Source organism: Colobus angolensis, unplaced genomic scaffold (assembly GCF_000951035.1).
Source record: "Colobus angolensis palliatus isolate OR3802 unplaced genomic scaffold, Cang.pa_1.0 Scaffold190, whole genome shotgun sequence".
Taxonomy (NCBI): domain Eukaryota; kingdom Metazoa; phylum Chordata; class Mammalia; order Primates; family Cercopithecidae; genus Colobus; species Colobus angolensis.
The window spans coordinates 1,619,754-1,641,987 of NW_012115044.1; the positions used below are offsets into that span (position 1 = coordinate 1,619,754).

General features: G+C 38.2%; 1 protein-coding gene across 5 annotated transcripts in view; it reads right to left on the minus strand.

Moving 5' to 3' along the window:
• The window catches only part of ZBTB20 (zinc finger and BTB domain containing 20), an 816,082-nt gene that overhangs the window by 277,918 nt on the left and 515,930 nt on the right, over window positions 1-22,234 (minus strand). Inside the window, exon 1 of one of the 5 annotated variants that reach the window (XM_011940603.1) lies at window positions 21,112-21,180. The exons of 3 other annotated variants lie outside the window; for them this stretch is intronic. The gene's annotated coding sequence lies outside the window, so the exon portion shown is untranslated. Of the gene's footprint in view, window positions 1-20,356; window positions 20,448-21,111; window positions 21,181-22,234 lie in introns of those variants that run through there. One more of the 5 variants, XM_011940604.1, reaches the window with a different exon arrangement.

Sequence of the window (22,234 nt, forward strand, 5' to 3'; positions counted from 1 at the left end):
AATAGAAAGAAATACATAAGAGAAAGACTAACAACCCAATAGAAAGAAAAGGCAAAGGAGATGAACAGACACCCTATAGAAAAATAAATGCTAATGCCATTAAACATATTTTTAAAAGATGGTTGACATCACTTATAATTTTGAAAATGCAAACTAAAACTATATCAAGATACCATCTTTTACCAATATAATTGGCAAAAATCCAAAAGCTTAACCAAGCACTATTTTGTTGAGGCTTCGGTAAAAGGCTACTTTTGTATATGCTAATAGGGTGGCTAATTGATCCAAACCCTGTCGAGATCAATTTGGCAAAATTTTTCAAAATTCAAGATGCATATAACCCTTTGATCAATAATTTTATTTCTGAGAATTTATCCTGCAGATAAACTTGCACATCTATGAAATGATTTGTATACAAGGTTGTTCACTGTAATATTGTTTGAAATGAAAAAAATAGTTTATCAATCGGGACTGAATAAACCATGATGCATTTACATAATGGAATACTGCAAAACTATAAAAGAGATTAAGGTAGTTCTCTATGTATCAACAGCAAAAGACCTCCAAGATATACTGGAGAATACAAGATTGAGAACAGTGTATAAAGTGGTTCAACTTTTGTGTAAGAAGGTGGAAGGAGGGAATATATATTCGCTTTTTTTGCATAAAAAGACCACTGGAAAGCTACACAAAAAATTAATAAATAAAAGTGGTTACTAATGGGAATAGAAAGAGAAAAAGGTAGATGGGGAGAAGTGAAGACGTTTTTACATAGTTTTAATTTCTGAACCTGGAAATACATAGCCTGTCTCTTCGACCGAACAAATATATTTAAAAACTAAATAAAAGATAATCTCATATTAAAGTAAAAATGAGAACAGCATGGCAATGATAAAAATGGTTCCTGAGCCCCATAAATTTCTCCCAAGTTTTAGATACCAGTGCAGCCAATATTTGGGTAAATGTGGTCAAACAACTTGGCAGTTTGGTCCAAATGGCATCCTTGGAGCATAAAATGATTCAGGTTCTTCCCTTTGACTTTGTAGCATTCTTAAGATGTTATTAAACAGTTATTCCTTTCTAAGCTCAATCGAGTTACCAGTAAAATGTAAAATGACATTACAGTGTTGCTGCTGTGAACTAGGTGAGATGAATCCCCTTTAAAAGCCTAGGATGATTTCCATGTGTTGAGTAGAGAAGACCTGGATGTTCGCTTGTTGCTATGTAATAAGAAGAAAACACATTTCTTAAGCAATTTAAAGTGTAAAATTATTTTTAAAAATAAGTAAAATCTATTAATTATTTACTATTTATCAATCTTCTATAATACTTAGGTGATGTAGTCAGCATGCATAAAATTCTTAACAGGAGGCAGAATACAGCATTAGGCAGATGATGTATGTTGAGTACTTAGAAGTTCCTAAAGGAGAAGCCTAGAAAGACAGTACATTATAATTAATAACAAATGTAATCGTATATTTTTTTGTAAAATAAGCACACATTTTTCCACTAGTCAGAAATCATAGCTTCAATTCAATAAGCTGCTTTCTCATATTTGTACTGAGAGTGCTGTCTAGAACAATCTAGAAGCTACAGACAAGAGCAGGGGTGAATGCTCCCAATTTCCCATTTCCTTTGTGCCATGACAGTTTGTAAGAAGATAATCAGTGCAATTATCCATTTTATATAAGAATTTCTTCCTCTGGGTTCTGTTACGTATTTTAGGCAACGATTTTAAAACATGGAGGTAGGTAAGTAGGGAGTATTCATTCAATTATTCATTTGTATTAATTAAACGCCAAGTATGTTCTGTGTGTTTCGCTAACATTAGAAATGCAGAGAAAAAAGACATAATTTTTGTCCCCAAATATTTCAGTCTAGTGGCGAGAAAGGAAAGTAAATACCCAACTAATTACAATAAAGGGTGATAACCTGCCGTAACTGAGTTAAGCATGGCTGTGAGAGAACAGAGGTGTGGGACTCTGACTTTTAAGGAGGAGGCTCAATAACAAGTTTTGAGGAGTTGGTGCCGTAGCTGAAACTTAAAGGATGGAAGAAGTTAACAAGCCAAAGATTTGAGAGGATGGAAAGGGATTCTAGGTATAGGTAACAGAAAAAAAAAAAAAAAAAAAGTACAGAGCAAGACAGAGTATGATCCATTCATGAACTGCAGGTGGTTCCAGACAGAGAATAGAGTGATGATTGGGAATGCCAGGAAATGACTTTTCAGGCCCATCCAGATTGTGATGGAAGCACTACTTTAGATAAGGTGATAAGGGAAGGTGGAGATCTGAATGAACATAAAGAGTCAACCATGAGGGGCTTGGAGAGAACAGTATTCCCAGCAGAGAACTGCACTTATTGTACATATATGCCTATTTTAAGGAATGGTTAAAGAGCTAGGGGAACTGATTCTTGGTTGTCAGAGATGAGCAGAACTATTCCAAATACTCTTCCCCTGACAATTATCTAATCTCTTTTGTTGTCTCTGGAAGCATGGTTCTTTCCCATCAATGAATTCATTCAGTCCCTGTAATCAGCTCTGATTAGTGTTGTTTAACATCAATCTTTTCTACTTTTTTTCAAAGAAAGATACCAATCAGTAGCTGCACACCCCTGCTTGTTAAAAGCAGCACCTCTCCTGCTGACTTACCGTTCTTTTAATCAAAAGGGCAGGAGGAAGCAGTTGGGATTCACTTTTCTTTTTTTTTCTTTCAAAGTACACAAATGTCAACTTCCTTAAGGATGTCTGGCATAGCTGAGTTCAGTCATGTAACATACAAAGTCAGCTTGATCAAAAGGTTGCAGGCTGCCCACTGCTAAAATGGAGGAGAAAAGGAAACCATAGGCTTCCCTGAAGTGTGAATGAGTGCATAGGCCACTGCCACGTGTGTATTTATACTGAAGACATGCTGGGCTGACAAGGGAGATTAGGAAACGTCAATCCCCACCACTACACTGCTCTATCTTCACCTTTGAACCTCTGGAGCAGCACTTTCTCTCTTTCCTATTTCTTCTGTTGTGCCCAGTGAAGGAGTTACCATATAGCTTTATAGCAACTGCAAGCCATGGCTATTTTTGTATACTTAAAAAAACATTTTTGCGGCCAGGCACTGTGCCTCACTCTTGTAATCCCACCAGTTTAGGAGGTTGAGGCGGGTGGATCACTTGAGGTCAGGAGTTCGAGGTCAGCCTTGCCAACATGGTGAAACCCCGTCTGTACTAAAAAAATACAAAAATTAACTGGGCGTGATGGTGGGCACCTGTAGTCCCAGTTACTTGGGAAGCTGAGGCAGGAGAATAGCTTGAACCTAGGAGGCACAGGTTGCAGTGAGCCAAGATCACGCCACTGTACTCCAGCCTGGGTGACATAGTGAGACTCAATTTCAAATAAATAAATAAAATAAATTCTTTTTGCTACTACTGCCCCAACATTTAGCTGAAGGTTATAATTCTTACCTCTATGGACTTCAAAGTGTTAATAACTAGAAAAAGCAAAAGATTGTTCATTCATTCATTCTCTTACTCTTTTTATTTTTGAGACAGAGTTTCATTCTTGTTGCCCAGGTTGGAGTGCAATGGCATGATCTCGGCTCACCGCAACCTCTGCCTCCCGGGTTCAAGCGATTCTCCTGCCTCAGGCTCCTGTGTAGCTGGGATTACAGGCATGCACCCCCATGCCTGGTTAATTTTGTATTTTTAGTACACACAGTGTTTCTCCATATTTGTCAGGCTGGTCTCAAACTCCCGACCTCAGGTGATCCGCCTGCCTCAGCCTCCCGAAATGCTGGGATTACAGGCATGAGCCAACACGCCCAGCCACATTCTCTTACTCTTTTAATAAATCAGTATGTATCATGTGACAAACCTGTATCTGCAATATGACAAACCCTTTTCAATAATTCTCCTGGAAGATGCTTCTGGCAACCCAGAACCAGAAAATAATTTTTCCAAAGAGTTGATTATCTTAGCCTAAACTATGACTCAAGTTGGTTTTACAAATAGGGAACACTCTGTAAATACTCATGGACACATCTAAACCTGAACATACATTCTTATTAAGCACAAAAATCATCATATATGGTTACAGCCCCCAAACAAGGTTGCAGAAGAATTTAACATTAGTAACAATGTACAGCTAGTAGAATTACATTTTGTGCAACCTCATAATTCTTTAAAAGTACAACTGAAGTGATGAGAAGATACACACTGATATAAGGTAACACAGCTCTGTGATCGAGCCAAAACTAGAACTTAAGGCCCACATTTTTAATCTAGGAACTTTTATGTGATGACCATTTACCAGAAGGAATGGGAGTAAAAAGCATAAGGTAATTGATACAGAGAAACAAGGATGCTTTTAAAAAACAAAAACACCAGTCTAAAAGAAGACTCTTCTTTACTCATTTGAAATGGCTCTGAATTCCTGGGAAGAGCATAGGAAGAAATGTAACTATAGGATCACTTTTATGTGAGTAAATTGATAAATCATTTCCCCTACGTGCTCTAAGAAATCTTTTAGAACAATATTTCCCAAACTTCCCTAGTCATACCAATTGACTAGTTTCTTGTTTCAGATCCAAATGCCAAGGCCCCTTCAGGCAAATTTCTTATTCTCTAGGTTTATGGTAGACTCAGGAATGTACATATTTCAAGGGTGACCCTGATGATTCTTAGTTCAGGGATGTTTGGGAAACACTGTTGTGGTGAAACCTTTGTACAAGAGCTAAAACATTTCTTCATTCCTAATGAATCATCCCATTTTAATGTTTCTGTGGTGTGTCTTAAGCAGGTGCAGACTCTCACAGCAAACCATAAACTCCTATGTTCCTTTAAAATAGCTTAAGATACATTTACTGACTTTTCAGGATTAGCAAAAAGTCAAATGGGGCTGTTAACTAGCCCATTCCCACAGAAGCACCAAACCGTAATTCCCAAGTATCAATTCTAATGTGTTAAAAAATAAAAGCATATGCTCAATCATGTAACAGAGGGTTTCTTCTTTTACTTTTATTTCGTTGTCTGTCAATCTGGTTGATCAGATTACTAATTTCTACTCTACTAGAAGTGATCTTTAGAAAAATATGTCTGCCCTGTTTGCATTACAGATATATTAACAATAATAATGATTTTTAAAAAGTAAACCACACATAAACAAACAGGAAAAGAAATTGCCATATTTCAGTCCAGTCTTTGTCCTGCCTACTGAAACATCTGTCTTATACCTTTTTGACAGGTAGAAATAAGACCTTTCACATCATCTCATCTCTCTGATAAATCAGTCTATTTCCTTACAAATTTGGTTTGAGATAAAACTCTTCTGTTCTTCCATTTACCATTTAGAAAGGCACAGTCAGGAACACCACCGAAGATGAGCTCACTTCTGGGTGTCTTTCAGTTAGACTTCTATTAAATGGATACCAAGAAAGCTAACCAAGAAACAAAAATATTCCTGTCACTTCTTTTGCAACAATTCAACAAACTTGAGGAAAATTGAATTTTGAAGAAAAGAATGGTCTATGCCATCTTATAAGCATGAGACGGAGGAGCAATGACTATAAAGAATATTCGTTAATTGTGGTTGTACTGTAGTCATGTTACAAATTGCACAATTAATTCCCACTATCAAATTAAACTGGTAAACAGGCCTAGATTAAAAACACAAGCCTGTTCTGCTTGTTTTGCTCTGTTATACACAAAGTAATCTTAAATTCAGTTTATTATCATTAGTATGGTTTCACTTTGGGGGAAAAAAAAATCTTTTTCCTCATAAGGCATATTGCATATTGAGATGATGAAGACCAAAGTCAATGCTGTAGAGAGTTGTAGGGATATAACTGCTGCTAAAATAAGCACTTGGTTTAGCAGACTATTTCCCTTAGTAGCTTGGAGTACAATAATTTTTTCCTGCTGGGAGACAATGTATATCCTGAATGGGGTAGGGCCTGAAAGACAGTGAAACACAGCAGGAAATACACCTGATGGCAGAATCCACCAGGATCAGACAGCATCAGGACAGCATTAAACAAAGTGTTTGAAGATAGCAGAGATATGTGGACTGTCAAGGAACGCTGAAAGATTACACATTGTAGGTGAGCATGGTTTTGAGAGTCCATCTCTGCTGGCCACAAGAATATTGGCAGTCAACATTTGCAAGGTCTGTTTAATTATGTCAGTGACCACAGCTAGCCTCCCAGGTTAAGTGAGAACGAGAACTAACAAGCTGCCCCAGCCTCCTTCAGGACTTAAATGACAAAGCCATGGCAATCACAGCAGCAGCAGCAGAAGTAGCAACAGCACCAGCCGAAGCAGCAACAGCAGCAGCAAGAACATGGTTTTGACCCGCAGTTCTTGCCCATCAAAGAGCTGTGCCCTGTCTGCTCCCACTGACAGGCAGATAAATATAGAGATCTGTCGGCAGTACATATTTATGTATATCTACAGCTCCCTCACACAGACTTACAGGGAATGCATAACAGCTTCTAGTGGTATAACAAATGCACCCACTAATGGGGTGAGACCCATTACTCACAAATGGGTGAAAAGAAGCATCAATATGCAGGTCTTAACCCCAGTTTGTGGGCAGAAACCTGTCATTCCATTGCAGGCCAATAGGTCTCCTATTCACACAGTCCTTGTTTAATTTTCCAAACACCCTTTCTCTAAATGGTGCTACTCTGAGCTGTGTAGTGCAGACAGACAGGTTTGACAAGCAGAGTTGTCAATTTCACATTTTGTATCCCAACTGCAGGGCAAAATCAGACTTTGTATGCAACTGGGGTTGACTGGTTGGGAAGGCAGGAGAGGTTGGCATTTAAGAGGTATTTTCCACATTAGAAACTCAGAACTCAAGATAGAAAACTCATAAAGGGTTGTCCCTATTCAAAATCCATGAAATCAGGAGAGTCCAAAGATGTGTACTGGTGGTCTACTGTGAGGCATATACATTTTGCTGAAACGAGAAGATGAAGAGAAAAGTAAGGCTTGGTTCTATCTAGAAGGAGCTCTGGGTACGTAAGCAGTGAAAGACACTCACTCAAATATCATAATATAAAATGAGGCACTTGCCATAAGAGAGGAACATAGCAATGTGTACACACAATTCTTGATTAACCAGGAAGTTGAAGATATAAGTAATATATTAGCCAAATTTTTGTCCTTCGAAAAATGTTGGAATTGTCCAAAGAAAGGCCAACAGGATACATGCTAGGTAATGATGGGTGGATTAGGCGTACAACAAAAGCAAGTTAACGAGCACTGTTTCTAACAACCAAGTCCCAGAATATTCTTGGGATCTCTGGGACTATCTCAAACATATAACAGAGTCTGGGATGGTTTTGAAATCTCTGCTAGCATATGCTCTGCCCTGAGGTTTCTTTTTGGTGCTGATTTGCTTGAACTGAAGAAGGAAGGGAGAACACATAGAAGAAGGGTTCTCTATTTTCAGGAGTCAGTCCTAATTATATCGGTGGTATAGTTAAGAACCTAGAACAAATGCTCCTCCAGAATCCCCTTGTGCAGATCAACACTCTATGGTATATGAGATTTCACAGAGTCTTGCATATCAGAAACTTGCAAACGGGAACAGAAGAGTCTGTGTGTCCCTGAGTTTATGCTCAACCTGGCAAACATCAAGAGTAATTTTATGTTGCTCAGGAATATACTATAACAAAGCTCTCACAGGTTGAAGGCTTCAGTGAACCTGAGGGCTCACTTCCCATCCTGGACTTACACCATAAGGAGTAATGGACTTTGCTAATATCAAATCAAAAGGCAAAGGAAACCGGGCATTTAGGAGATATTTTATAGTTACAATTACCCAATCCTAGGTGAGACTAGGATTAGAGTCGGTGGGGAAGTAGACATGGAAAGTGCTGTTAAATGGTTTTTGAAATGTCCCTTTTTGATCCCCATAGTCATGAGAGTATTTGAGTCTTGATTGTGCTCTATACTTAAATTACTGCCATTGCCCCTCAGTTGGCATCTCTAATTTCAACCCTCTCAATCTACTCTGCACACTATAGCCAGGTTAACTTCTAAAACACTCCATTCATTATTTTTGCTTGTCTCTCTAAGTGTTTCAGTTATTCAGCAAATCCTCATTGCATTCTAACTGTATGATAGCTATTGTTTTCATCACCCACAAAAAATAAATCTGAATTCTGCCTGCCTTTTGAAATTTACATCCTCGTCTTCAATAACATAGCTCTCATTTCTAATTTCACTACTTCCTGTATACACCAACTTTATTTCCATTGGTCGATATTTTTATTCATCCTCCCTACTTCTCTGTTTTCCCATATCACACCATTGGCTACCATCTTTGCTTTTTTCCAAAGGACCTTTCATTCCATTGTCTTTCAATGTCTAGCTTTTACATCTACAGCTAAAGTTCTCCCTCTACTACTAATCAAGCCTTCTATACTCCTTTCTTGGCCCCCATAATGCAGATTCTTGTAGTACTTACTACCTTTCATTATTGCTCATGTTGGTGCATAACGGTAGACTGGTAATTTCCAGTTAGTTTTATGATCTAATTACTAGTCTCTGCAATAACAGTATAAAAACCATAAGCTCTTTATGAGCAGGTATCGTGTTTCTGATAGTAACATTACTAACTGTTGTGATAACTGCAAATTAAGTTTAGCATCATACTTGTTTCTAAATTTAAATTGTACCACTTCTAACAATATTTTCTGCATCGTTTTATTTTTAAAAAGTCCAAAAGAGGATGACAGTAACAGGATCACAATAAATATATATCCACGTGTAATGGTCAGTGGTCTTTTCCTGCGACAATAATGTTGCATTTTGCTGTTAGCTCCTTTCTTTTTTACACGATTTTCACTAGTAGACATACTACTACACTAATGCCAACATTTTCCAGTTAAAATCGACAGTAATTAAGCTTTGGATGTTGTCAGCACTAGCCTAGGGATAGGGCAGGTATAGGGCCAATGAGACCAAGTTCAGGGTATAAGGTCTCTGATATTCATCAAGGAGCTAAGATAAGAAGCATAATGAAAGACAAAACAAATGGTACACCATATAGTATGCCGAATATTTTTAATGCTGATTTTTGTAGACAGAACTTGATATCAGCTTTTACTCATTTGTTATTGATATATGTGTATTTTCTTAAAATATAATAAAGATAGAAAGGGTTTGTGAATAACATAATATGAAGATCAGAATCAAGATTAGGGCCAAGGGCATCAGATTAAAACGCAGATGAATAATTAATCACCTGTAAGATTAAAGTTCTAATTCTAAATGGAAAGAAAGCATTGGCAAAGGCATAAAAACGTGGTTCTAGGGTGGTATTCACAGTTCCATGAAGGAAAAGATGAAGCAGATAGGAAGGTGGGCCTACTGTATGGACTGGGTGCTGGTATTAAGGGTTTTGTATTAGGCAAGAAGACAAAAACAATTAGGAGAGTTTGGACTGGAAGACTGGGAATGATAACCGGGGATAGTGAATAGGGTGGCCTAGGTGTACAATGAGGTCAGCATTTAGCACATCAGGTAGCCAGGACTAGGACCTAACCAAGAAGCTGGAAATAGAAGGAAACTCATTTATTCATTCTCTGACCTTACATTTATTTATTGAATAATAGTAGTAGACTGATCTATAGACCTAAACCAGTGGACTGATCAACAGACCTAGACTAGACCATGCTTAACAGAATTTACAGTTTGGAGGGAAAACAGACATGAAAGACTTAAGTAATAAGATGAGAGAGGCCAGAGACAATGAGCACATAATAGGAGTGAGGCCCACCAAAGAAGTGATCTTATATCAGCTACTTGAAACCAGTGATGAAAGTAAACTCAGTACCAAGCTCACTTCATCCAAAGCATGGATTCCTTATATATTCTCTGCTTGGGATAATATTAAGATCAACCTGTAGGTAGAGCTTACACAGCTAGGACGAGCAAGCAATCCTAGGTTGGGCGAGTGTGCTCATGTGTGATGGTGTCTGTGTATGTAGGTTTTTTTCCTAACAAGTATAAACCACGATCCTATAGCATAAGAATAAGTGATGATGAGAAGAATGATAATAGTAATGATGATAACAGCAGCTGTTTATTGAGTGCTTATTATATACCAGGTATTGGTTTAAATATTTTACATTTATTAGATTAGTTACTCCCCACAGTAATTTCATAATAAAAATAAATTTATGGTCCCCCTCCTCCTTCTCCTCATCCTTAATTTACAGATGAAGAAACTGAGGCATGAGAATTAAATAGTTTTCCTAAGGTTACAGTGTTGTAGAATCTACATAGTCTTCACTCTTAATCACACTGCTCTACTGCCTAAATTCAGGCAACCAACAAAAGAGTTGTTCTGCCTCATCTTGGAGCTTATATATGTCTACAGAATATATATTATTTACATTCTCATAAATGAGAAATGATTTAAGGATATTCTTACCAGAGCAGTAGCCATTCTCAAAATTACCACAATGGTGTATTATATTGTTTAGACATATAATGAGAGTATTGGGGTAACAGATATCAGAGATTTGGCTCTTACAGATTTTTAATTCTTAATTATACTATTTAAGAGAAAAATTAAGTATTGTGAGGAAGCACTGGAACAATGGAAAAGGTAATATGGAAAATAAAAAGTTTAGTCTCAGCCTGGTAAGTGTGGCTCTCTATTTCTTCAAGTTTCCTTTCTGAACAGGGTGACATAAGGGTTAATAAGATGACTGTAAAATACAGTTACCTTATGAAGAATGAAAAATTCCATTATTACTGAGATTTTCCGAATCCTGATAATTCTGTTGGGATTTTCTGAACCATGATAATTCTGCCGGGATCTGGTATTAAACAGCATGTAGACGGATTAATCCCAAACCCAGAAAAGAGTGAACAAATAAAACCTAAGTAGCATAATGACTGAAGAAAGTTAGATTGTAGTGTCCAATCTCATAGTGGCCACTTTTTTGTTTGCTTGTTTGTTTGTTTGTTTTGAGACGGAGACTTGCTCTGTTGCCCAGGCTGCAGTGTGCAGTGGTGTGATCTCAGCTCACTGCAACCTCCACCTCCCAGGTTCAAGTGACTCTCCTGCCTCAGCCTCCCGAGTAGCTGGGATTACAGGTGTGTGCCACCACACCCAGCTAATTTTTATATTTTTAGTAGAGACGGGGTTTCACTGTGTTGGCCAGGCTGGTCTTGAACTCCTGACCTCAGGTGATCTGCCTGCCTCGGCCTCCCAAAGTGCCCAGAGTGCTTGGGATAACAGGCATGAGCCACCATTCCCGGCCTTTTGACAAAGTTGATGGTTTGTGTGGGAGCATGAACATGAAAATGTAATTACAAACTAAGGAGAAACATCCTTAACTTTGAATCTTTCCTATTGGTTTACTGGAGTCAATTTTAAAGTATCACTTAATAAATACGATTTGACAATTTGCAAATTTACATAAATGTATTTTCCCTAGAGTATAAGCATTCAACTCCAATATGATGGTTTCCTATTTTCGGTTTGTTATACACCAAGATAGAATGTACCTGTAAGATATTTAGGAAATCACTTTTAGGGGACACTATATAATACCTTACTAAATACCAAGACTACAGTACTATTATTTTCACAAATAAGCATGGGTCAAGGCAAAGAAGGGCAAGTCGGGGTGAGACTATGTAGGCTGTTAACCTTGCTGTACAGGTAAATGTAAAAGTTCCTTTTTTCTAGCCTCAATATGCTGGACAATCCTCACCTTAAACTGAGTAGAGAATGTCTTAAAGCACAGAAACAAGAACACCTGTACTCTGAATTTTGTTGGGGAGTTCTGGCCCCTTTTAGCATTTGACCGTCAATGAATAATATAACTGCTTTTAGCCCTAAAGCCTGTATCAGCTGCAAACGTGTCAGATACCTGTCATATTTTAGAACAGCTTATCACCTCAGCCTCTGGAGTGATTGAGTATTTATAGACACAAAGATAGAAACATAAAGCACATATGTATAGGCAGGAGTCCCCTGGAGGTGGCGATTAGGACTAGGCAGTAATTTTAGCTTGAAGCTCCTATGACTTAAATAGCCACTTGAGCTCTGCTCTTGCAGTTTACGATGTCAATAGAACCCCTAAATGAAATTACAGCCTTCTGATACGCAGCAGGATATCCTTTCTTTGCCATGCAATGTACACGGCCAGGAGAAATTGCTCTGTATATGGAGTTTCACTAAAGCAGAATTTATCATAAGGCTGCTCTGCTAAAATATCATTATGCTGTTATTCACTGGATAACACATCTAATGACTCGGGGTGCACTTGATAGCCATGTTTCAGTGAACACAGACGCACGCCCTGATGTGAACTGGGCACTCCAGTGCTTCAAAGCACTATCGATTTCAATTCTACCATAATTTACACCTGGCTTGTTTTGCCAATAGCTTGAACCCATGCTAACACTGGAACATACACATACAAGCTTTAGAAAGATCAGAAATGAGCTGTATAGCAAAAATGCATGCAGCAAACTTTCCAGGATTTTGCCTTTATAATCATCTCCCTTGGTGCTGATCAAATATTTTGCATGATTTTCCTAGTTAAGTTTGGGCATTGCCTCTGTTAGCATTATCCTATGGTTGGTGATGATAGTAATAAGAACCTCTTATATTTGGACAAGCTATGGACACTTCTGCAGCAGGATCTGGGTGCCAGTCATCTTGGTTCTCCCACTATCTAGCACAAAGACTAGCACATAATCGTTGCTCATGATAATCTTCTCTGCAGGCTCCTCTTCCTCTCTCCATTCCAGAAATGCACTGTATATAAAGGACCTTCTCACTTTTGTTATCTTTCGATATATTTTTCCTGAGAAATGTCCACTCCATAATTTTAACTATTACCATGATTTGAATGATTCAGATGACTGCCAAACTCTGTCCCTGACTTATCTCCAGCATTCCGACTAAATCCAACTGCCACTCTGGATGCTCCCCTAACACCCCCAAATTAAACACATTCAAAAGCAAGTTTGTAATCTTCCCCCATCCTCCAAAATCTGCTCTTCCTCCTCATAGCTTTTCTTGCTTAGTTGTATGAGGTAGAAACCTGGGAGCAATCCAAAATTCCTTCTCTCCATGCCCAGCCCAAGGGTTATTAAATGGTGTCAATTTTGCCTATCTCTTGAACATGTCTCCTCCTCTCTGTCTATTCCCACAGTTATTGTCCTAGTTCAGGGCTTCATTGTTTCCTGTCTGAACACTTTCAGTTGCCTCCTAACTCATTTTCTTGCCTCTATTCTCCCATTCCTATAATCTATCCTCTACCCTGCTGCCAGGGTGATCTTGTATCACACAATTTCATCATTAACCTTCTCTACTTAAAACATTTTAATGGCTCCCCAAATGCCACAAGATGAAGTTAAAACTTCTTTGCATGGCAATCAGGGTCCAACATGATTGTTCCCTGCCTGCATCTACAGCATCGTTTGTCTGTACTCCCCTGCTACACATCAGTGATAGTGTTCCCCAGCTATGCCATGCTATTTCTAGTTAATTGCCTTTGCCCCTGCTGGCCCCCTTACTGAATGCTCTTCCTCCCTCTGACCATCTGGGAAAATCCTTCAAGTCCCAGCATGGATTTATCAGCTCTTCCGTGACACTTTCTCTGATCCCCTACTCCAAGATATGTTCAGCTGAACACTCACTATTTTGTGCCTCCATGGTTCCTTGAACATCCTTCAGTTATGGCACTTAGCATAATGGAATTATCCCAACTTGTTTCCCTATCTGTCTCCCCTCTAGTGAGCAACTTGAGACCATGTTGTGTTCATCTTTGTATCATAAATGACAAAGCCAATGCCTTCACAACAGCATATTAGGGTCCATGTGATCAGACACCCTTATCTCCCTTACTTCATCTCCTACTAGTCTCCTGCTTACCCACTCAGAGTCTGCCACACAGACTTCCTTGTTATCAAATTTTCCAGATACATTCATGTCCAAGTCCTTTGCACTTGATGGTTCCACTGCTGAAAATGCTTTTGCTTAGATATCCACAAAACTTGCTTCTTCACTTTCATCGAGGTCTTTTCTCAAATGCTGTCCCCTCAATGAAGACTTCCCTCTCTACGTCTCCATCCTATTTAAAATTGCAAACGTATCCCTGACACCAACACACATGTACACACTCTCTTCTTTAAATTTTCTCCATAGGATTTACGATAAAATGCCACATATTTTACATAAATGTATTTTATCTTCTGTCTCTCCTATCTAGAAAGGAAGTACTAGGAGAACAAATATTTGTTTTTTAAAAAATCTACTGCAGTATCCCCAGTCCCTGGAATAGTATTGTATATAATATGAATGCCTCAATAAATATTTATTAATAAATTAATCTTTAGCTTCTAGAATAATAACTGACACAGAGTAGGGATTCAAAAATGTTTCTTTCTTTCTTTTCTTCTTCTTCTTTTTTTTTTTTTTTGATACACACTCTTGCTCTGTTGCCCAGGCTGGAGTATGGTGGTGCAATCATAGCCCAGTGCAAGCTCAAACTCCTGGGCTCAAGGGATAAGGGATCCTCCCATCTCAGCCTCCTCAGTAGCTGGGACTACAGGCATGTGCCATCATGCCTGGCTACTTTTAAAAAATTTTAGTAGAGATGAGATCTTGCTATGTTACCCCGACTGGTCTAAAACTTCTGGGCTCAAGGGATCCTCCTGCCTCGGCCTTTCAAAGTGCTGGGATTATAGGTGTGAGCCACTGCATCTGGCCCAAAAATATTTCTTAAACTAAAAAATAAATAGGTGAATGAATGAATTAATGTTAAATTCATGTTTAATGAATATAATGGAGAAACAGTCTGTGTACAGTACAGTCTGTGTACAATAAGTTTAATAGGTTACTATTATCCTCATTAGACAAATGAAATAGATGAGTCCCAGAAAGGTTAGGAGCCAAAATTAAAGCGACTATACATAGCTTAAACAGGTTTGCTACTCTTTTTCAATTCGCTATTGAAAGGAACAGACAATTCTTTGCACTTTGTTCATGATGTACCTCTAACATTTGTTATACAATTTTGCTTCCTCTTGACTAGGAATGCAATTAGCAGGAAGTGCAAGGTGCTAACACTTTTTATTACAATTTATGTCTTTCCATATTAGGTGTTTTTCATAAAAAGATCCCCTTTCTTTCATTTTCACGAGTGGATTAGGCACTCATATAATTTTGTCCCTCAGAGTGGTTTGTACATGACTACCCAAGAGGACGTCGTATTACAAATCCTGTCAGAATAAACTGGAGCGTGAGTGCAGCATTCATAGCTTAAGGATGAACAGGTTGTTTGGTGCCAGGTTTGTACTAATGGAGATGTTCTCCATTAGTGTTAACTCCCAAAGGAGAATAAATTCAATAACAAAACATTTCAGTTTTTGGCATTTCTATGGAGAGTTAACTTTCTATTGTTCAAGGGTTAATTATCCATTATGTGAATCACTTTTCTTTCTATGGCTGCTTACATCTAGGAATTCAGTTTACCAGAGAGTGAGTAGGGAAAATAAAGAGATGAAAAGGAATATTCTCTATATATAAACTCCAGGAAAAAAATTGGTTTAGGGGACAGAATTAGATGCAGTTTGGGGATTGCTAAGTTGTTTGACAATTGAAAATGGGTAAGATTAAAGCATGCTTCATTATACACAATATTTTGGGGTTTTTAGATTGTTTATTAGGGTTTTAAATTGTTTATTAGTTTGTAGTATATACAGTTATTCTCTGGATGTGATTTTTGTCAGCAGAATACCATCTAGGGTGCTAGAATGGGAATTTAGCAAATGGTACTTTAGAGGCTAGCTCGACTTGATGCCCCTCTCCTCTGAAGAAGGCTTAGTGTGCTGCAGCTTAATGAATGAAACAGCACTAAGCGATTCCACCAATTTCTCTACTCATTGATGAGAAACAACTGCACTAGGCTATTTTCAGCTATTATTTACCTCAAACAGGGCATTTAATTAGTGCTTGTTAAGACAGTGCAAATGATTTGGCTGCCAGTCTTCTTGCCCCTGCTCTTTATTGTGCTGTATGTCTGCCCCGCCTCTCTCCTGTCTAGTTCACAGGGCATCCATAGCCAGTCTTCATGCCTTTCCATAACTAACATCAGCCTGACCTCCACAGATGTGGAGTCTGAGGAAAGGAAGAACCAGTGAGTAACTATAAGCAAGTATTGACAAGCTGGAGAGACTTAGGTCTGGTACTTTCTGACTACATGAGCTGACCAAGCTGGATATTTAGTCACTCTCATAAGTCCAGGAAAATTAATGGAACTACTGCAAATTCAAGATCCCATGTTCCATCAGAAATTACCCAAGCATTGTGGGGATTAGAGAAGTAACCTTAGCAAATGGTTGGAAATGCTGTCAGATAGTTGGAAGATCTAACATGGGAGTTAGGGAGGTTCAGATATAGAAGACTCTACCAATTTGTGTTCTAGACATGGACCTGTTTTTTTTTTTTCTTTTTTCTTTTTCTTTCTTTTTTTCTTTTTTTTTTTGAGACACAGTTTCGCTTTTGTTTCCCAGGCTGGAGTACAATGGTGTGATTTTGGCTCACTGCAACCTCCACCTGCTAGGTTCAAGTGATTCTCCTGCCTCAGCCTCCTGAGCAGCTGGGATTACAGGCATGCGCCACCATGCCCAGCTAATTTTGTATTTTTAGTAGAGAGGGGGTTTCTCCGTGTTTGTCAGGCTTGTCTCGACTCCAGACCTCAGGTGATCTGCCCCCCTCAGCCTCTCAAAGTGCTGGGATTACAGGCATGAGCCACTGTGTCCAGCCGTTTCTTTCATTATGATAAGCAAGATGTATTCACTGTCAGTGCACTGACATGTAGGTATCCATTCGTTCATCACCTATTCATTGATTCTCCACTCAGACTGAGGCAATCTGACATTGTTTGGGAGAGAAATTAACAAACCTAAAACACAAAATCTGCCCTCTGACCACCTGCAGTTTCATACATAGAAAAAACTTCAAATTAAAAACATATATAAATGCTAAATGAAGATAGATTTGTAAAATGCTACCAATGTCAGATCACTTTTAATTTGGGTTTTATAGAAAATTTCAGAGAAAGAGTGTGACTTGTCAAGGATATGATTTGGCTGATCTTGAAAAGGTATCAGAAAAATTATGGTTGCTGATGCTAATATGTAAATACAGCATCAAAATATTTAACATACAGTAAAATAGCTGAGAAAATAGAATAAATGGGATCATTTGTATATGTACTCAGTTTTATAAAATAAAATGAATTCATTAAATATATGCTCAATTTTAAGATAATATCAATTAATTTCTTTCTACTTAATTTTAAACTGCTTTATATCTACAGCAATTAATATTTTGAAGTTGTACATAATAGAATTTATGTTGATAAGCTAACGTGTATATTTGCTGAAGGATAATTACCAAACTTATCAGCTAGCTACATCTTTCTTTTTGCAAATACTGTTCATAAATATTTGTGTAAACTTTCGGTGTTGTCAGTATGACAAAGAGTCAACTACACTTCATTTATGGTCATTATGATGAAAACATTTGACTGAAATCAAAGGCAAGTAAGCCTTGCTAGAATTTGGCCATATATTTAATAGCTGAACATAGATATATGGTTGTGCATATATGTAGGCATTTATAAGCTAACATACATATACAATCATATGATACAAGCAATCAACTCCTTTTTAAGTTTTTAAAATATGTGTCTTTCTTAGGGGAATCACATAAATACTAAAAACCATTTCTATACAAGTAAGAAAGAACAATCTCTTATTGGGGTAATGACGATTCTGTTATTTAGCAATTTCATTTGTGTATATTTGCGACTGCCTAATTAAATGAATATAGCGTATAGGAAGTACTTACAGCTAAAATATGCATGCAAGGAAATATACATTTCACAACATGCATCCTTACTAATTTAATGAAATTAGAATTTCCAGGTTAGTATTAGGAAATTGAATTATTGATAGTACATTGTGAAGGCTTATAATCAAGGTATTGAAAAAATAGGTAATATTAATACAGCCATTGAAGCTCAAATAAATATATCATTGTCTTGCCTTTGTATCGCAGGTATACTAATCAAATTCTGACTTCTTATATATTTCAATTTAGTCATTAAATTCTTCCATGGCCACTTGGAACTCCAGATCTCAGCAACTATAAGAGAAACCTCTCTGGCAGATTATATTTTTTAAAAATGTCATGTCTTGGGAATACTCTTAAATATGTGTTTTCACCTATTCTCTGCTTAAAGTTGCTTATATAATTTCCTATGCAGTCAATAATAACATGTTTTCAAGGTGTTAGAGATCTAGCTTGCCCTCAGTGCAGTTCTAATAGACATCCCTACCAGAGACTATGAGACAGTTTTCCTGGGAGTCTGCGCAGTCTGAATATTAACTGAGGAATGTTAACCTCCTATGTAGGTCTTGGTGGTTATGGCCTAAGAGCTAGTTACATTTTTTATACCATATTGTAAAAATTTAACACCATTTTCCTTTAAACTTTTTTTCTTTAGAAAACAAGATAACTAATGAAAATTACCCAAGAAATTCACATAAATAGTGTAGTACTAACAGGAGCTAACTACAATAGGCAAACTTTACTATTAATACAACATTAAACTTTTACCATACTAGCCCTAATAAAACTCTGAGACTATTTCCTATCACAATGACAGCTGAGGAATTTAATGTGCCTCACAAACTATAGGAATTGTGATAGGAAGCTGATTCTGTCCTAGAGGCCACTGACAAACCTGATAGGGCTGTAGCAGAGGTCAGTCTCTAAAGGAAACTTGGGATATACGAGCATGTATGAGTTTTATGGTTAAGAATCGGAATAACTTAGTATAGCAGACAAAATTCCAAAGCTGAGTACCAATGTAATATGCTAGATCACTGTACCAGCTTGGACAAGAGTAAATGCAACAGGCACATACAATACACATCTGGTTAAATGTAAAATCATCCATTGCTAAAGTATTTTAAACTTCTAGGAGAAATCTACTGACAATGTGTTAATAGCAAGGACAACCAAAACAATAAAATAGCATCTCTCTCCTAAAATTTAAGAACATCGAGTAAGTGCCCTTTAGGCTGGGTTGTGATTCCTGGAAGTTTCTGCCTATGAGAACCATATTGGGGACATCAAAGACTCCCCCTCTTTCCAAAAAGCAATTCACTTCAGATGCTGCCACATAGTCGAATGCTTTTATGGCCACCATGTTTTTTTTTTTTTTTTCTGGTTTTTGTTTCTTCTTTTGTTTTTTTCCACACTTAATATTTTACAACATGCCAGATTCTTGAAATTGGAAAGAATATGAGAAAACTCAGTAAGATGGAATACCTCTAGAAAAGAAACTAAGCAGGGACCTGATGGTAAAGGATAAAAACACATTCCAATAGGAATTCTACTTTTAGGGAGAGTATGAGTTATTAAGAAGGATATGGAAGGCACATTTTGGCTATGAAAGCTGGTCTGTGGACTCCTCTGCTAGTCTCACTTCAGACAGGATGCAACCACCCCCACTCCATTCCTTCGACAGCTACCCAGAGCACTCTCAACCAGTGTCCCTTATATTGAGGACAACACTATATTTGGGTTTAATACTGTGAGGACAGTCATTTAGTTTTCCTGTGGCAGGATGATAAATTTCCCCGGAACCAAATAAGGATTCTCATTGCATTCTTCTGCTTGATACTATGAATGCAGAAGAATAAAGAAGAGGGTGTGACAAATCATATTTTCCAAAGGTCGAGTGTGGGGAGGTTCCCTAACATTTAAAAGCAACCAGTTAGCAAAGTGATCTTTAGAACAGTATTAGCAAGAATGTTTGCTCTACATCCAATATAGATATTCTTTCCTGCTTAGCTGGGTATGTAAGTACTGTGAGCATAATGTAAATACTCAGAACAGAAATGCATGGAAAGCTGGTGGAGGGAAACTCCAAATGAACAATTAATCCCACTTTCACTTTCCCCATCTACCTCCCTGAATACTACCTCCCTGCCCCCACTCACCTATCTTCCTTCCCCCACAAGCATGTTTGCTAGGCATGTCAAGGCTGACATCCATCGGTGGCAGAATGAAACCTACGCCTGCAGGCTGCTCATGGGCATAGTCTCAAGGCTCTGCCATTGTCCATAGAGTGCTCTCAGTTGTGCCCGCTAAAAATCTTCATCATTCCATTTGACTGTTTGGTACTATTTCTTTAATTGTATTTTTTGCTTGTTTGTTTTAAAAACACCCTTTATTTCCTGCTTGCCTTAGAGACACCAAGAATAAAATCCTTGACACATCAAATTCTGGAACCTCACCACTCACCAGGACTGTGGTTCCTGATCCAAGGAGTGACGACTGAGAATCAGCACACAGTCTCTTGAGGGTGTCCAGGCCTGGCTGTTAAGCTCCCTGCTCTGATTAGTTTGTCGAGTTCACAGTGTTCCAGAGTGCTGAAGCACAGAAATTAGGGAGGGGAGGTGGAAGGAAAATCACTGGAGCCTCTTACGATCTAACTTCCACTAACTGGGAGGAAATGTCTTATAAATAAACAACAGTAAGAGAAACAAAAAAAACCCATCCCGTCCTGCCAGAGGAATGTACATTATTGTCTCCCGACGGAAAACTTTACACCACACCAGAATGCAGCCATGTCTCCTGAAACTACCTCCCTCAAAACAGAAAGAAAAAGAGAATCAAAAAGGAAAGGAGAACAAAACAGAACAAAAAAGATTTCATCCCCTTGAATTCTGTTGGGAAGTTCATGTGAGTTCCCAGTAGACAAACTAAACTAAGCAATTTCAACAGTGTCACTGTTCCAGAATTTTGTACAGAGGCTGCTTATTAGCCAAATTTCATTTCTGCCCAGATCACTGCTGTACCATCCAGACATTTTCAGAAGGGAAGTTCAGGGAAGGGGGGAAGGGTACGACTGTGGAGAAGAGGAAGAAGAGAGGACAAAGGAAAACTCCTGATGAACCAGAATGCCCTAGCCACGGCCATGATAGAGCGAGCCCCCACCCGCCACCCGACTACTGCTTGTTGAGGACTTGGTGATGCGGTGTGTCTTATCTACTTACTCTTTCTGCTCGGGAGGCTGAGGTTCCTACATTTCCAGCTCATGCTGGACTGTACCGTAAGCAACAAGTGAAATGAGTTCAGTGATCTCATTCTAGTCCTTCGACTCCTGTCCACATCACTAAGCGACTGCACAGCTTGGCACAGGCCAGGATGAGTCAGCAGTCTCTGGTCATGAGAGGCCAGGCCTGGAATAGCAGGGGGGTTTAGGTCAGGAGCAAAATGAAGCAGAAAGGCAGTCTAGATGGCAGGGCTCTGTTCTGCAATATCAGAAATACTGCAGGTCAAAATGAAAGCGCCTCATCAGCTCTGGGGTGAAGATTGTAGGACTGTAAGAAAAGAAGCATCAAGAGAAAAAAAAGCTGCTTACCAAACATAGCAAGGACAAAACAGAGTGCCACAGGCAGAAAAAGAGGGCGCTGGTAGAGCCCTGGAGGATAAAAGATGCTCATTAAGGTTTCTGAAATATCTTTTCTTCCACATGCTCCCAAACATGAATTAAGAAATGGTGACTTCCTATATACTATCCTAGTATTTTCGCACTGTTTTCCCAATTCAGTAAGTAGCAAAACAAATAAAATGCAAAGCCCTGTAGTTAAATAGCAAGAAAAGCCTCATATTTCATAAAATAATACAATTATGAGTCTGATACCTCAAGTACATTAGGGTTAACAGTATCTGTATATAGCCTGTATGAAATGGTTAAAGAGGAGTACTCTTTAAATTGAGCTTGGGAGGGGATAGAGAAGAGCTTAAAGAAAAGAGAGATACCAGTTAATGATAAAACACATGGGAACTATGACACTGTGACCATATTTCTACTCAATGGGGCCAGCATAGACCTCCATTAAACCTCTATCAAGACGTGATGTTCCCACTAATAGGAGTTCGAACACCTCTCCTTCTGCAGTAGTATTGCAATATAGCAAGGGGAGAGGGAAAATAAAATAGATAGAAAAACAAGTTTCAACATAAAAAAATAGTGATAGACATTTTGTTTCAGAGGAGGCAAATTGCTCTATAAGTCAACTGATAAAAAAAAGTCTTGGTATTTGAACAGACTTAGAGAAACCACATCTAGATGAAGATACCAAGGTGGAGACTGATAATTGTCAGGAAATGATA